This window comes from Theropithecus gelada, chromosome 4 (genome assembly GCF_003255815.1).
Source record: "Theropithecus gelada isolate Dixy chromosome 4, Tgel_1.0, whole genome shotgun sequence".
In the NCBI taxonomy this organism is placed as follows: Eukaryota; Metazoa; Chordata; class Mammalia; order Primates; family Cercopithecidae; genus Theropithecus; species Theropithecus gelada.
This window is the reverse complement of record NC_037671.1, coordinates 125,930,073-125,942,843: the sequence shown is the minus strand read 5'-3', so window position 1 is coordinate 125,942,843 and position 12,771 is coordinate 125,930,073.

The following is a 12,771-nucleotide window of genomic DNA, read 5'->3' as shown; positions in this document are numbered from 1 at the left end:
AGCTATTGATTCTGAAATACCTCACATTTCCAAATCAAATTCTGCCTTATTCTTTCCTTAGCATTTATTAGCCACTCACAGTTCTTGAGGTTACATGGAGTAACTTTTCTCTCACATAACTTTTGTGACAAGGAAGTAGACAACGCACCTCATGGATTGTGTTAGGTGAAGAATCTCAGATGTGGAGTTACTCTTTTGATACTTCCTGGTTCTCACTCGCCTATTTAAGCTTCTCCAGGGGTGGTTGAATAGGGGGCACATGAGGCCTGCAGATATGAGGTGGGTGTTGAAGACCCAGGAAGGTGTAGAGGGTGGTGGGGAGATGGGGACAGGGCAGAAGTGGAGAAGTGAGCAAGGCTTTGTTTGACTGGAGTGCAAAATGCAGAGTCCTAGTTCACCCAGAGACCAGTGAATGGACTTGAGCTATTTAGGAAGAATTAGCTGAGTTTAATATGAAAAATCAAAGGTATTCCAAACAAAGGATTCAGACATTGGCAAGTGAAAAGTGAAAAAGGATTCAGTCCTAGGAATCTTGGAATCTCCATGGGCTCTCTCAAAAGTGCCAGCTAAGGGAGCAGGAGGCGGGGCTTCAGTTCCTGGGTGCCTGGCTCTCCTGGCTGCTGGTGAGGCCTAGGCCAGCTGGGCTGCCGAGCACCCCCACACCTGAGACTGCCACGCTGACACTAAGCCTGGACATCAGGCTTGTCAAGTTTCGTTTCCCCACCCAGAAAGTAAGGTGATTTCAATCGCCTCGTGAGTTCCACGGAGGCTGCAGGAGTTTTTTGTAGGACTCACAGCAAGTACAAAGCACAACCTGCACATTTTCTTCAACTTCTCAGCAGAGCTCTTTGATTGTCACGAGGAGTTTTCCTTTTCTGATGCAGGTACTTTTTGTCTGTGTTTCTGTTGGCCAGTTCCATTTCAGACTCAATCTTTTGACTCACCTCTGAGATTCAAATTTCCCCACAATTCCCCTAAGTCTGACCTGCACAGAATGTGGTATGAGGAGCGTGGAGACACAGAGACGCTGGCACGCAGGGCCCCCATTCCCACATGCAGGGCTTCCTGCAGTGCCTGTGCTCGGGACACACCGCATGTCTGTTACAGTTGCTGTTGGCAGGAGCGGGATGCTGAGATGACCCACCTTCAGGTGCTCCAGCAGGAAAATATGACTCCTGGTGTGCCTCCACTAAGCCTTTCAGGGGCTCAAAGAAGAACACAGCAGGAGCTCAGGGCAGGCATGAGCTGCACTGTCTCCCAGGGGAGAGAAGAAAGGAGCCATGGCCTCAGTGGGTGCTGTCTTCGCCTGTGGGTGCATTAGACACTCACTGACGTCACATTTCACAGGTGACCCAGAGTCACCACACACCAAGCACCTTTCCCACTGGCCTTCGTTGTTTTCTGCAGGCCCAGTTATACTTTTGCCTTTGGATTTTATGTGGCATCCCTAAATCATAAAACCTTCATCTTTTCTGCTTTTGCACCTCTAGAGTCAATGTGGCAGGGAGTGTCTACGGTGGCTTCTCTGATCCCTGCCTCCAGGAGTGCATACCTGTGTGATCTTTCTCTGTAGGCGTGAGCTGGAACTGAGGGCAGCAAAAGTGAAGGAGCACCCCTTTGAGATGAGGCCATGAAGGCTCTGTGCTGCTCACATGCCTCCCCTCCCCTTGGGGTGCCCTTGATGAAGCAGGCACCTGAATGGGAGCTGCCCTGTAGAGAGGCCAGGGCAACCAGGTGGAGGTAGGAGACTGGCAGGACTTCTTTTCTAGTCACAACCCTCATGACCAAAACAGGATCTGATCCAGACAGGATGAAGTGAAGAACCCGGCCAAAACCAGCAGATGATGATAAAAGTGATCCCTCACCACCCTGATTGATCATCAGTATAAGACAGTCCCAGCAGCACTATGACAATTTACAAATGCCGTGGCAATGACTCGGAAGTTACCATCCCTTTCCTAGAAAGTTATAAATAACCCACCCCTCAATTTGCATGCACCTGCCCCTTAATTTACATGTAACTGAAAGTGAGTAAAAGGGCCGGGCACGGTGGCTCATGCCTGTAAGCCCAGCACTTTGAGGGGCCAAGATGGGCAGATCACGAGGTCAGGAGTTTGAGACCATCCTGGCCAACATGGTGAAACCCCATGTCTACTAAAAAAAAATTTAAAACACTAGCCGGGCATAGTGGCAGGCACCTCTAGTCCCAGCTACTCAGGAGTCCCAGCTACTGCAGAATGGCGTGAAGCTGGGAGGCAGAGCTTGCAGTGAGCCAAGATCGCGCCACTGCGCTCCAACCTGGGCAACAGAGCAAGGCTCCATCTCAAAAAAAAAAAAAAAAAAGTGGGTAAAAGTACTTATAAAGACAGTTGCCTACAGCCTATACATTGCTGAATGTGGGTGCACTGCCTATCAGTTAGCCCTGCTCTGCAAGGAACAGTATCATCCAATAAAAGATTGCTGTCTAACACCATCGGCTTGAATTCTTTCGTTGGTGAAGCCAAGGACCCTCTCAGGCTAAGCCCCAATTTTGGGGCTTGCCCATTCTGCATCAAAGTGAGCGAGTTGGCCTCCTGAGGATCCCAGGACCATGTGTCCAGCTGCACTGAACCTGGGCTCCTGGCCCAGACACTGCAATATATGAATTGGACCTTACTTTAAAGCACAAGATTTTGAGATAATTTGTTATGTTTGTGATAATTTGTTATATGTCATAACATATGTTATGTTATGAATTATACAGTAATTCTTCTACAATCATTTACTTCATTTTCTTAAATTCGTAAAACCCAAACATGTCAAACTGGGAAGAGACATAGTTTTAATTGGCAGTCCCTTTGCCAAACGTTCCACATGAGGTATTCATCGTTAGGCCTCTCTCTTTTCACGAAACACCATGAAAAACCCAGAATAATATCATATTGCAGAAGTTTACAAAATGCTCATGTATTGATTTCTTAGATTAGAACCCCTAAGGGAGCCTGTGAAGAAGGAAACGCTATGCAGAGGCTGACACAACATTATTCAATGTCAACATGGAGGTAAGGATGTCACCTGCCAACAGATGCTGTTCGCTGCGTGAACTACATTACCTGCAGACACTTGTTCTTCGATGCTTTTCTTTTATTCTGGTGGGAAACTCATTACCAAAATTGTGTCACATAAGAGAATTCCATGCCCATTTATGCTGTATCTATATATACACATTTTAAACATATGCATGTATCTATGCATAGCTGTCAACTGTCTTTAAGATGAAATTCATACTTTACTGAGAGTCCTGTTGTTAGCATTTGAGAGAAATGTTGGTAGCGTTTTAATTTATTATCAATCAAATATTTTTTAATGATGCCTGAAACTACCCAGATGGTAGGTAAGCAAAACAGTTTAGCCATAAGAAACGCAACTTATAAGTCGACGTCAGCTAGTGTTGAATTTTTAGCAAATTAAATAAGGTGCTCTCAAGAGCAGTGTCCAAGGAGTCCACGGCAGGCTGAGCACTCTTCATAATGGTCCCTGTATGTACGTGGGTGGGGTCGACTTTCAGACTCCACTCAGCCAGCTGAGCCACTGCAGAACCCAGGACCAGGCTCCAAGGAGAGGGCCAGACAAGGGGCCAGTGTTATCACAGTGGCCCTAAGGCAAGAATTTCATTTCATGTTACAGAAGCTTTATGTGACTAGCCTTCCCTTTTTTCCCTAAGTCAGAATTTTGATTTTATTTTAAATAGAAATGTAAGAATGTTCAGGTTTTACTTTAAAAATAGACATCATTTTAATTTTAGTTTCTAGGGTTTTTTTTTTTTTTCCCACCACAGATGCTAACTTGCTTAAATTTAAACTAAATGACTTTCAATAATTTATTATAGGCTGGAAATTTTGGATAACATCCTTTAAGTGACACAACCTCATTTAATTCACAGAAGTAAAGAATTCCTGGGAGTCTACAATGTTGTTATACTTAGAAATGCTAATGGTTACACACATTTTTTTCCATATTGGAATGAGCATAGTAACAACTAGCTAGGAATAAGAAAACAGACAATAACTCTTCTACAATCATTTACTTCATTTTCTTAAATTAGTAAAACTCAAACATGTCAAACTCGTAAGAGACATAGTTTTAATTGGCAGTCGCTTTGCCAAACATTTAGACGAAGTATTCATCGTTAGGCCTCTCTCTGCTCAGGAAATACCATGAAAAGCTCAGGAATTTTCACAGGGCATGTGATTTACAAGCCAATGCAGTACTGCTCAAAGAGAAAACAAGCCACAAATAGCATTTGCTGTGTAGTTACCTGATGTGCATATGATCACCTGCAGCAGGTTTTTTCATTCAACACCTGAAAAATTGCCATTTTTTGAGTATTTACTAACTTGTCTTTCCTTCTACTGCATACGCAGCTCCTGAAGGCACTGGGGGCTTGCTCCCAATTTGTACCCTGGAGCACACAGTAGGTGCTTACTAAGTGACTGTGGAACAGAGCCTCTAATTTTTTTTTTTTTTTTTTTGAGACGGAGTCTCACTCTGTCACCCAGGCTGGACTGCAGTGGCCGGATCTCAGCTCACTGCAAGCTCCGCCTCCCGGGTTTACGCCATTCTCCTGCCTCAGCCTCCCGAGTAGCTGGGACTACAGGCGCCCGCCACCATGCCTGGCTAGTTTTTTGTATTTTTTAGTAGAGACGGGGTTTCACCATGTTTGCCAGGATGGTCTCGATCTCCTGACCTCGTGATCCGCCCGTCTCGGCCTCCCAAAGTGCTGGGATTACAGGCTTGAGCCACCGTGCCCGGCCAATATTTTTGAAACACAGATTTGGAAACATCTTCCCAGAAAACAAACTACAACAAATCATTTCCCTGGTATGAAGGAATGAAGGTCAGTATTGCTAAACTGATACTGTTAATACTAACTATAATTACTAATACTAACACTATAGATACTCATTATAGCATTTCAGCAAAGTGCTGTTGGAGACAAATATTGCTTCAGAAGTAGTTTTTGAAAAAAATAGATTTACATTTTAGTATAATAGTTCTACAGGTATAGGCAACCAAAAGTTTCTCTCTCTCTCTCTCTATATATATATATACATATATATATACACACACACATACATACACACACATATATATATATTTATGAATATAAAAGTTTTATTAGTTGGTTAAGAACATGGATTTTGGATTCAGAGAGCTACAACTCTACTCCGTTTACCATGTGAATTTGGGAAAGTCACTTAGCCTTCTAAAGCCTCAGTTCTCTCATCTGTAAAATGATAATAGTAATAGTCCCTTACGGATGATGTTATTTTAATAATTGATTAGATAAGGCATCTAACACACTTAGCGGATGATCCTTTCGGGGTTAAAAATAGAGATATTTCACTTCTATCTGAACATTTATCTTATATCAAATCATTTAATCCATCCAGAATTAGGACTTTTGGGACTCAGTAAATAAACTTCTCTCGGTAGCCTGTATCTGTAATTTTATTGTGAGATATTATAAAAATAGGTTTTTGTTTCAATAACAAAAGTTTGCATTTAAAGCTGAAAAAAAATCTCAAGTATTAAAAGTTTTATGGAGAGAGACACACTCTTAAGCTTCTCTGACACACCTTCTCTGAAGATGGACTTGTGCCATCTACTCAGAAAACAGGATGGAATTGGCACCTAGCAGCCCCAGGGTGGCCTGTGACTGGAGGAACATCAAAGTCCTGACCCTGTGCTTTGCTGAAAGTGGCCTGAATTGTCATGAAAAAACAGAACTTTTAATGAAATCACCTAGTGACAATTATTATTTCATGCTCAGAGGTTCCCAACTCTCACCATATTGTAAAATAACACTTGCACGTTATCAGTGTTAAAGAGCTAAATTACGGTTGTTTGTAAGATTTGTAAAATAAACAGTTGCCCTGGAGAAATAAGGTCTTTGAAATGATCCTGCAGTGGGTCACCTGTTAGGCGAGTTTCTCCCTGTCCCTGTCATTCTGTCTTCGCTCAAACATATTACTATCAGAATCACTCTTTTCCTTAAAATACAGCACAAAATTCTAGTCTTTATTATCAAATAAGCTTCATAGCTGTTCTGTACCTAGTACCTTGGAGGAATGGTTGATCAACAGTGATTTAAACCAAGGAACAGTGGAGTTGGAATTGTTGCAAGACTGCGAAAGGAGAGAATTACACTGAGGGATGTTTGTAGAAAATGCAACAGGGAAAGGGGGCAGCGGATTTGGAAAAGAGGCGGGAGGCAGAGGCTGCTGTGTGGCCAGATGCAGCCCCTGCAGGTCACAGCAGAGAATCCAGTCTCCACTCCTGGAGTTGCACAGCTTCTGATAGGACTTGGGGGATAGTTCTGAAGAAAGCACAGGAAAAGTAGCAGGAAAATGTGTATTGAGGTGTCCAGTGCATATTTCCCCGCAATTCTCCCTCTGCCTCTTCCTCCCTCCTGGAAGGCCGATTTTCCAATGCATGAGCTCCTGTCTGGTGGCAGGTTCCCCAGAAGACACATGGACTCCTTCAGGACTCTTAGAGCCTGGCTCAGCGTCCTCAAGAAATCCCGCACTGAATGCAGCCCAAACAACTCAGACAATACCAGCAAAACAAGGCTCTGGGAAACACCAAGATTAATTCACAAAATTATTTGACAAAAATCATTTGATAAAAATTATATGACAAAAAGGTAATGCTAGAAGTATTAGACAAATGATTTTTAAATCGTATTGAGAAAAAGATCGGCAAAGCCGTTTTGAGAAGATGAAGGTTTCCGGAAAGATTGTTCTTCTATTAATTTCCTATTTTAAAAAATACTTAGTTTTTGAGAAGGCTGTGCATTCACATCATTCACAAATTTTTAAAAAATTATAAAAACTCATATATGAACAGTCTCCCCATCTATGTTTCCCATTCAACATTATTACCCACCACCCCTAAAATAGCTAACCACTGTTACTATTTTCTTTCTAGATCCCTCCAGATTTTTATGAATGTACAAACACATATGAATATGCAACTCGCATTATCATATCGCTATTTTGAATCTTTCTATTTTTCTTTTAATATTGTATCTTTGAGACCTTTTCCATTCCATTTATAGACTTCATTCTTTTTGTAACTGTACGGATGGCCCATTTCACGTTAACTAGTTCCATGCTGATGGACAATCAGTCTTTGCTATTACAGACAGTATCACACTGAATGTGCACATGTGACAGGTTGTTCAAAGATATTCAAGTCTTTCCAGTTTTCACGGGTATTGACAAACTGTCCTCCATCAACAATGTATAAAATAGGCCTGGTTTCTTAATATCCCACAAGCAGAATGTGTCATCAAATATTTGAATTTTTTCCAGTCTTACGTGAAAAATGGCATCTCAGTGAGGGAGAACGAGTATATTCCATATGTTTCAGGATCACTATTATTTCTTTTCCTGTGAACTGAATGTCCATGTCCTTTGTTATCCCTGACCCTGCTTTTTCCATTAGGATGCTAATTTTTTTTTTTTTTTTTTTTTTTTTATGAGGCGGAATCTTGCTCTGTCACCCAGGCTGCAGTGCAGTGGCAAGATCTCAGCTCACTGCAGCCTCTGCCTCCTGGGTTCAAGCCATTCTTCTGCCTCACCCTCCCAAGTAGCTGGGATTACAGGTGCCCACCACTGCACCCAGCTAATTTTTGTATTTTTAGTAGAGATGGGGTTTCACCATATTGGCCAGGCTGGTCTCAAACTGCGGACCTCATGATCTCCCTGCCTCGGCCTCCCAAAGTGCTGGGATTACAGGTGAGCAATGTGTCCAGTCTAGGATGTTAGTCTTTTTCTTGTTGGTTTCTGGGAGTTTCAGTACAAGCTGTAATTTTTTTTCCATTTCAGTCATTGCCTTTTACTTTTGTTTATCATGTGCTGGCTATGAACACTTTGGTTTATTTTTAGTCAAATATGTATTAATCATACATTTTATGTCTTCGGAGTTTTGAAATATACTTAGAAAGACCATTTCTATGCCAACTTCATAAAAGAATTCTCGCTTTTTTTCTAGTATCTTTATGGCTTAGTTTTTTCCATTTAAATGTTTTATTCATTTAAAATGTGTCCTGGGGTACAGCATAAGGCATTGATCCACTTTTCTAGATGACACTAATATGCATTTATTAACTAGTCCATTCAAATATACAAATTTCTTTTGTGTATTTATATCTATTTCTGGATTTTTTATCTGTTGTATTGATTTATATGTCTATAGTATGTCTTTGTGATTCTATTTTAATTACTGAGGTTTTATAAGATGTTTTAATGTCTAGTAGGGCAGTTTTCAATTTATTTATTTTGCCATATGACCTTTGGAGTCACCCTGTCCAATTAAAAATAATTTTTATGTTTATTAGAATGATGACATAATTTAGAATTGACAACTTTACAAAGTTGATTTTTTTTCTGAAAATGTGATATTGTGTTTTATTTCTAATTTTTTAAAGTATACACTAACAAAATTTCAAGCTTATTTGAGCTCTCCAGAGACAAAAATCTATATAAATGACAGGAAATTGAAGTATCCATATGTATTATTTCTTTGATAAACATATATTCTTCAACAGAACTGTCATTAGTAACAATAAGTGGAAGGTTATGATTGATGCTAAATTATCTTGACTTCCTCTTGAAATTAAAAACTTAAAACTAAGCTTTAGGTTTTCCTGACTTGATTTTTCAATTAAAAAATAACAGGCCGGGTGCGTTGGCTCACACCTGTAATCCCAGCACTTTGGGAGGCTGAGACAGATCATGAGGTCAGGAGTTACAGACCAGCCTAGCCAACATGGTGAAGCCCAATCTCTATTAAAACTACAAAAATTAGCCGGGCATGGTGGTGTGTGCCGGTAATCCCATCTACTTGGGAGGCTAAGGCAGGAGAATTGCTGGAGCCCAGGAGGCAGAAGTTGCAGTGAGCCGAGATTGCACCACTGCACTCCAGCCTGGGTGACAAAGCAACACTGTCTTGAAAAAAAGAAGGGCCGGGTGCAGTGGCTCAGGCCTGTAATCCCATCACTTTGGGAGGCCCAGGTGGGCGGATCATGAGGTCAGGAGATTGAGACCATCTTGGCTAACACGGGGAAACCCTGTCTCCACTAAAAATACAAAAAAAAAAAAGAAAAAAAAATTAGCCAGGTGTGGTGGCGGCCGCCTGTAGTCCCAGCTACTCGGAGGCTGAGGCAGGAGAATAGAGTGAACCCGGGAGGCGGAGCTTGCAGTGAGCCGAGATTGCGCCACTGCACTCCAGCCTGGGTGACAGAGCGAGACTCCATCTCACACACACAAAAAAAGGGGAGAGGGAGAGGGAGGGGGAGAGGGAGAAGGAGGGGGAGAGGGAGAGGGAGAACCCCAGGAGGCTAACTCTGAAAAGTTTCTTCCACATTGTTGCAAAATCTGGTGTGCGCAGTCTCCACTTAAATGGCTCACAGAGATGTATGTTCATTTTTGCTTTGAATGTGCAATTCTTCTCCTTACCATGTTGCGAAATGTTGAAAAGCATGCATTTGATTACAGAAAGATGAAAACATATCAGATATGCTTAATTATTTGTAAATGTAGGCATCTAAGGAGACAAGGCGATTTGAGGCCACGCTGTCAGTCGAACGCTAGTGATATCCGTGGGTCCAGTATCCACATCCCACAGCCGGGAAGCAGTCCTGCTCCCTGCCAATAGCAGGGGTCCCAGGAGCTATGAGATCCGCTACTGTGAACAGTTCTTTCGAGATAATATGGGGGACTGTTTTCTGGGAGAGGTCCAAAAATACATTTTAAAAAGACAGTACATGGCATGAAGTGTTTTATGTACTCTTGGAAAGGTATTTTTAATAACCTCAGATGAGGTTATTTATAAGTTTCCTGAGCCACATCCTACTAGAGAGATGAGCTTAGTGACACAGGGCGGACAGCGTTGGGAGAACATTCCGAATCTCTTAGTGGAGCTCTCATCGCCTTGAGGTGGAACCAGTCCAGGCCAGGACCTGCCCACTTTCATGGGGCCAGGTCATCAGTCTGGCATCCATCAGGGCAGGACGCCTGATTTACTTTGCTTTTCTCTGGTGGAGAGAAGGAACAGGCTCTCTGAGACCCCACAGAGTCCACAGTTTGTCTCTTTCTACTCTGAACCATGGCTCCAAGGCGCAAGTCCACTCTCCATGTGAAGAAAGGAATATTAAGGCTTAACACACGGCAGTGAATAAACTCATTGGTAGATTTCTGAGGACAACTTCCAACCAATGGTATTTTTTCACCCAGAGGATAGATTATGGCATAACAGCATCTGAAAGACTTTCCCTAAAGGTGAGCTAATCCAACCTCCTCGGTGAAAACGTGGAAAACCCCACCCAAAGTAGTTTACAGGGAGGCCCAGGCATTTGGGCTCCAGGCCTGCATGGTGGATTGTTTCTCCTACTGTCATACTTTTCTCATTACTTTTAATAAATCATGTTTGAAGCGGGCTGAAGAGTAAGCTCTAAAACTTGTCTAGTAAGTGGTATTATTTTATGTTTCTTTTCCTCTCCATTCCACATACAATTATTTTGAACTCAGTTGCGTGTACTGAAATCATGTACTGAACCAGCATCAGTATCACCTTTAAAACTTTGCACATAAAGTCAAATCTGGTTCTACAATAAAATGGATAGAATTTAATGCCAGGACTCTTCTCCAGAAATAATTGTTTTCTTTGCAAAAGAGAGCAAAAACATCTCTGGAATTATTTAATGTTCTCCTCTTACCTTGTAGAGTTGATACAGCAAAAGTACACTACCACGAAGGTTTTCCTCTTAATTACAGTGAGGTTGAGATTTAATTGATTATTCCTACACTATCTGGCAGCCTAGAATTGAAAGTGATTTGAAGGCTGGCCAACGTCTCCCGCTGGCTCCCTGGGTGATTTACTGCAGCCACTGAAAAACCAAACACGTGACTCCTCACACAGTGGAGGCCACTTAAAACTCCTCTCCAAGCTAATTTTTCCCCGAAGATGGAATCGGCAGCTCAACCAATGCCAATATTGACGAATAAACATATGGTTGTTACATTTCTGCCCTCTCAGATGTTTATCAGCATCGTTCAGCTTCTGATTCCTCTGCTAGATCTGCTACTGGCCATACAGGATTTTAATCTATTTCTTTGCTTTTTCACTTGTTTAATTTTAATTTATTTTTATTTTTAGAGACAGAGTCTCAGTCTATTGGCCAGGCTGGAGGTTGGTGGTGCAATCATAGCCCATTCTAACCTCAAACTCCTGAACTGAAGCAATCCTCCCACCTCAGCCTCCCGAGTAGCTGGGACTATGCACCACCACCTGGGGGGCACCACCATGCCCGGCTAATTTTTAAATTTTTCTTTTGTACAGACAGAGTCTTGCTATGTTGCCCAGGCTGGTCTACAATTCCTGGCTTCAAGCAATCTTCCTGCCTTGGCCTCCTACAGCGCTGGGATTGCAGGAGTGAGCAGCCACGCCATCTTCCTTGCTTTTTTGGCAGTCATTTTTCATTCATGTGTCACTGTTAAGTTCCAAGCTTCTTAGGAATATTTTTTTTCTAAATCAAGCTTTATTTCTGGGAAGAGGCTTCTTATATACTAATGGGCCTCTTACAATGCAGTATCTTTTCTATATGTTTTTGTATATTAAACAGCAAAATAATAGCATGTGCATCCCAGCCAGTGCAGTGATGCTGATGACACCAAAGTAACTCCTGATGAGGACGATGATGACTGTAGTTGATATTCTGTGGGCATTGCCGTGTGCCAGGTGCCTCCCTTAGTGCAGGCCCAATGTAAGCAGGTTCCATGGCAGGTGTCACTTGTTCTTGTCCTGGATCCTGCCCTGAATTTCCAAAGGGGATTTATTTATATTCTGGTAGATATTCTCTTCAGGAAAATGAATTTTAATTTTTTTCCTTAATTTCGAATTGTGAAATTTAACTTGAAAATGTGGTTTTGTCCAAATTAACTTTTTTTTAACCCTTTGGTCACATCCTAGATTAGAAGTGGTTGTGTCTTTTCAGCATGCATGCTAACAGAAGGCTTCCCCTCTGACCTTGGCATAAACCATCCGCTCTGACCTTGACCTTGGCACCAAGCATCTTCTCTGACCTTAGGATTGTTTGCTTCCCTCCTCCCTCTACCTCTACCCCCTCTTTCTTCTCTTCCTGCCTCCCCCCCTTCTTTCTACAGGCAGTTATTACTCAGTTCAGCTGCCATACTGTAAGAAGAGAAAATCAAGGTCTGACCAAGCTAATGCACTTAGTTTACATAGATGTTTAGCAGATTGGACCAGATTTTCTTATTTCTCTCTGCATGCTTTTATCGTAACACCAGGTAAGAGGTTTTCAGCAAATATTTGGTGAATTGGTGAATGAATAACTTGTGTGTGCTCAGCGTTTTGCTGGATGATTGCAAAAGAATAAAATATAGAGATCCCGCTTGCTAGAGCAGAGGAAAGGTAAGGGCTAACACTGGCTGAAGTCCTACATTGTACCTGGTGTTCTACTGAGGTCATCTCGTTTGATCCTTTGATGTAGGCACTATTATTTTCATTTTAAAGATGAGAAAATCAGGTTCATAGAAATGAAATGACTTGTCCCAGGCCCTACAGCTGCTGGTATCAGGGAAGGGATTTGAGTTGTGGGCTTGAAATTTATAGTAGCTCCAACTTCTTCAAAGCCTCCTCCTGGTCTTCCCTTAGAAAGAGCTACATTCAAGCTAGAAGAGAGGACTGAAAATGCAAGAAGGTAAT